The sequence below is a fragment of the Paroedura picta genome, chromosome 5 (genome assembly GCF_049243985.1).
Source record: "Paroedura picta isolate Pp20150507F chromosome 5, Ppicta_v3.0, whole genome shotgun sequence".
Lineage (NCBI taxonomy): Eukaryota > Metazoa > Chordata > Lepidosauria > Squamata > Gekkonidae > Paroedura > Paroedura picta.
The window spans coordinates 107359676-107364965 of NC_135373.1; positions in this window are offsets into that span (position 1 = coordinate 107359676).

Consider the following 5290-nt stretch of genomic DNA (forward strand, 5'->3'; position numbering starts at 1 on the left):
TTTAAGAACTCTGGGAGTGTTTTAACTTTTGAATAAAGCATTCTGTTTTTCCAAAAGGTGGTAGCTGCAAAATGGAATTTAGAATCATAGAATAATAGAGTTGGAAGGGACCTCCTGGGTCATCGAGTCCAACCCCCTCCACTATGCAGGACACTCCCAACCCTATCATTCATCCACTGTAACTTGCCACCCCCTAGAGCCTTCACAGAATCAGCCTCTCCGCCAGATGGGTATCCAGTTTCTGTTTAAAGATTTCCAAACATGGAGAACCCACCACCTCCCAAGGAAGCCTGTTCCATTTCCATTTCAGCTGCCCATTTCTGCACACTTTTTTTCTCCTTGGTAGCCCACCCTCTTTTGCTATCAAGTCACAGTTATGGTTTTCAAGGCAAGAGACATTCAGAGATGGTGTGTCACTGCCTGCCACTGTATAGCAACCTTGGCCTTCCTAGGTGGTCTCCTGTCAAAGTACTAACCAGGGATGACCTTGTTTAGTTTCTTAGATCTGATGAGATCAGGCTGGCCTGGATTATCCAGGTCAGGGTAACCCTAGAAGGATCCAAAACTGGGTCAGAGTGAAAAGATGATCCCATGGCTCCAAGTAAACTATTGTTTTAACACAGCCTACCTCTAAATAATGTACAGAGTTTTGTAACACTCATGTAGATGTTTTAAGTTTTAATTAAAGTGGGCTGTGGGAAGGGACCCCAGACATTCAACTAAAAGAATTAACTGTAACAGAATGGGCAGGCAGCCTTTTAATAAAATAAGAATTTGGTTTAGCCATAATTAAACTGGTCACTGACATTAGGTTGAGGCATGCACTTGGCTGCTTTTCCACAATGAGGCAGGATACTCCTGGACGTTAAAATACCTGCACAGCTTTAAATCTGCTTGGCAGCACAGGATTAGAAAGACCGCAAAATGGAGGGAAGTAAAACTAATTTTTGACGGTCATGAAGAAAGATGGCTTTTGGAGCAGGAGACGAGAAACCACATACTAATGCTAGCATACTATACTAGCGTGCATTGCCAGGACAATCTGTGTGAACTGAATATTATGTAACACAGAATGACGACAGTGGACCAAAGAAGAAAGAGGAAATGCTGCCAACTATGTGCCCCAGAACTGGAGCGAAGAAATGTCAGAGAAAAGCTTACGTATTCTCAAGAGAACTTAGCACGTTTGTTGAAGCCAGGCTCTTCCTGATGTGTCCAGCTGTTTCAAAACCATGTCCCACTGTTTGGTGAGGCTTTCTCGTCTTTCCACTTAAGAACGTTTAACAGAGAAATGAATCTTTGCATAACAGAAAATTCAGATTAAGTTCAGAAACCCAAATGAAACCGTATCTCTTTGGATCACTGCAGTAACTCTGACGCCTTATGTTTAAACGCTTCAGGAGCTTTAAGCTGCCAACTTGTCTTTCTACCTTCAGGGGAGGAGGAAATAACCCCTCTACACTCTTCCTGGACAAAAAACACGAGTGCGCCAAAGGATTACAGATTGTCCTTCTTTCACCTTCTTCGTGTTCTGTTTGCAGAGACATAGAAGAGGTTCACCAGTTGGCCAAAAGGGCCAAGTTGAAGGTTTGTTGTGCTCGGCTTCAATGTGTCTGCCGTTAGCAGGGGATTTGGTTTGGCCCACACAGATTGGTCTCCTGATCAAAGCAAGAGACATTAAGAACCCATGCAAGAGATAATAGTGGCCAGGTGGTTGAGTGTGCTTGATTACATTTATAAAAGCTGTGGTTTGGAACTTGAAGCCTAAGTAAACAGTACACCCAAATGCATGAAACAAGACCCCCACGTTTATGATTAGTGATAACTAATTAAATAATAATTCTTTACATGGAATGATTAAAACTGAAGAACTGGCTGGGAGCAGGCAGTACTTAGCCCATTTTCTGCTCTAAATCATGTACACATCCCAACTGCTTTTCCATACACGTATTTGCGGGATTAAATGCAAAAGTGGTTTTGGAGCCCTACATGGTGGAGAAGGTAGAAGAGTGTGATTTAGAGCAGGGAAGCAATGTGCAAGGAAAAAGTTATGCAACCTTTCCCCCCACTACTTTTGTTATGCATATGTCCGTGGAATATTCAGACTATGCCGTACTATGTGGCTTTACCCTCAAGTAAAGAAATAAGACCTGAGATGAATGTGATGCCCCAACTTTCAACTACACACATCCCAGTCTACGACGTCATCTAGGGATTGGTGGTTGGAGCACTGTACTAAACATTGTTGGAAAAATATTAAATTTCTCTACTACGTAGAAAACACACTTTTAAACATCTGGAAGGAATAGATCTATTCTTTCAGTGTGCTATAAAAAAACTTGCACTCATATACCACATTTTCAAAATGTAAAGACCTGGTCATGGTAGCCACATCCTGTACGGAAAAAAAACTATCCCACACAGAGAATGTTTGACAGTTTACTTCCATATCCTGTAAATCCCGTACATGCTAGAAAACGGTGCATATAGTAAAAAAAAAATGTAGTGAAGCTTTTCATGGGTACCTTTGGGAAGACTGGATGGTTAGATGGCTCTGTTCCATTTCCATATTTCAAGATTTAAATATGCAGATATGGCAATATCCAGTTGTGACAAATATCTGGCCCGTAGTTGCCAACCAATCACCTGTGAATCCTTGAGCCAACTTGAGGTCTGCAGCAGCGTTCAACGAGCTTTCCGAGAACCAATGAGATGCTGGGAACATGCAGTTGACATTGGAGGTCTGACTCTTGGAGACAGCAGAGGAATTAGAAAAAGAATCTGTCTCATAGGTGGAACAGAAGAGGTAAATCAGTGGTTCTAATCTGCTTCAAATCAATCCATCAGAAAGAGGGAAACTGTCAAGGCTGTGGGAGTCTGATGGAAACTGCTTCAGCAGGAAGCCCCTGAATAATACTTACTAACTGAAAAGAGAAAAATCATTTAATATTTCTGGGAGATACTGAGCTAAATTGTACGTAAAGCTTTCTGGCATTATAACCTGTGAAGAAAATATTTACCTCAGCCCAGGTCATAACACTACTTTGATTTGTAATATAGTCACCATGCCAAGACCATGTAAGCATTTAAATCATTCCAAGAAGTAAAATAAAACACTCCTGTGGTTTTTTTTAAAAACTGCCTCAACAGTCTCAGTGTCCTGAATGAAAACTGAAACTTGGCTCACAATAGGAAACCCACTATTATACAGCCATCTCAATAAGGCCTTAAATAATCTACCATGGAAGGTTTATGTGCCTTCACCTGAAATAGCAAGATGACCATCACACAAGAGGCCATCTGTGCCAAACCAGTTTAAAAATGGTTTTCTTGAGATGGCTTCCTTGAAATAAACTTTGGGACCATTTGTGAGAGTAATGAGAATTTTCTTCAAGCTCTATTAGATCTCTAGATGAGCTGAAGATCATCCCTCCCCAAATTACAGCTCACACATACCATTGTGGGTGGGAGGGTCACAACCATTAAACATCTTAGGACAGTCACATAGAGGTGGCTTCGAAGGCCACTGACCTGAAGGCAATGTAGTATTTATATTACTAGCTTCAAAGCCCGTTCTTAAGAACAGGCTTTGAAAGGGTCCTCCCTGTGAGCTTCCCGGCCGCGGGAAGCGCTGAGGACGAGGGGAGGGTGGGTGGGAGTGGGGGAGAGGGAGCGCTTCCTGGGGGCCTGGAAAGCAAACCCGGGGCCTCTGTGAGGGCCAGGGTGTGCTTTCCAGGCCTTTGGGAAGCGCTCCCCCACTCCCCACGGCCGGGCGTCTTACCTGGGGCCCTGCAAGTAGAGTGGCAGAGTCACAGTTGTGCCTGGCTCTAACAGCCAGGCTCGTCTGTGAGGCAAGGGGTGAGGGCTTGGTGAGGGATTACATCAGATATTTGTGGCAAAACAAGTTACAATGAGGCCTTCCAGGCATTGCACAGGGTACTGTTACACAGTGTTAAGAAATGGTTTACACGGTGTTAAGAAATGCTGGTGAGAGGATGGTCATTTCAAAAATGGGAGCTCTGTCTCATTTGTAAACTATTCCTTGCACAGAGTTTAGGCTCCTTCAGCCCCTTCCCCATTAATCTTATCCATTTGGTGCCTCTTAATAATTGTGAAACAGCCTTGGGGGACGAACGGTCCGGCCTCTCCAGGGCCAATCAGGGTGCAGCCAGCTCTTATAAATGACTGGTGTACCTACTGTAATACACGTTTGATGATGGGCCCCTTCAGGGTCACACCTGCCCTCTGTATTCCCTTGCTATGCCAGACCACTACAAGTATGAGTCCCATTGGCACATCGATCAACCTGCATATACCATATCTGTGTACATGATCTGTACCCTGAAGTTTGTAGAGAATACCAATCACATGTTCAGAGCCCAGGTATGATTCTTAATATTAAAAGGAACCGAAACAGGTCAATAATTCAGACTTGAAATTCTTTAAATCTTACCTAAATTCTGGTTAACTGCGGCCTTTTTTCTTCAAACACAGGGAAAAAACAGCCAACTCAACTTGTAAGTGCTCATTTGATAAAAAGCAAACCACCCACACATGTCTGGCTTCTCCAGGAAGTAAATCCTTACTCAAAGAACTGTGACAAGGCATACTACCGATGTGGTCTCTTAGTGCCATCTACTGTACAATCTGCAAACCATGAAAAACCTTAGTTGTCTGCCTTGCACATGCATAGTTACTCTCAGGTTACTGCCCTAGAACCATCAAATGGAACTGTGATCAAACGCACACTTGTTCAAGCATAAGCTCACTGGGATCTACTTCCATGTGACAATGCAGTTTTTAACATACAGGACTCACTGGGGCTTGGGAGCTAAGATGTGTTAGCCATGACCAGAATTTGGATGGGAGACCCTCAAGGAAGACTGGGGTGGCTATGCAGAGGAAAACAATGGCAAACCATCCCTCCTTGTCTCTTGCCCGGTTGGGGTTGCTGTAAGTGGGTTGTGACTCAGCAGTACATTCTCTGTGCCATGCCTTGTAAGTTGCTATGTTCCCCACAACAAGATTCTTTTAAAACGAAGGACGTGACTGGAATTTCCTACCAAGGAAATCAATTGGCAGCCTGCTTATCTCATAGACTTGTATGCAATTTCCCTTCTGACGGGGAACAATCATGCACATCTGGCCCATATCTGAAGAACCCACATCACAGGTTACCTTAAACTTGCAAGGGAAAATTATTCTGCTCCTCCGACACACAGAGTGTGAATCAGGACTTATAAATCCCACCCAATACCAAATTAAAGCAAAGCGCAGACACAAATTTGAC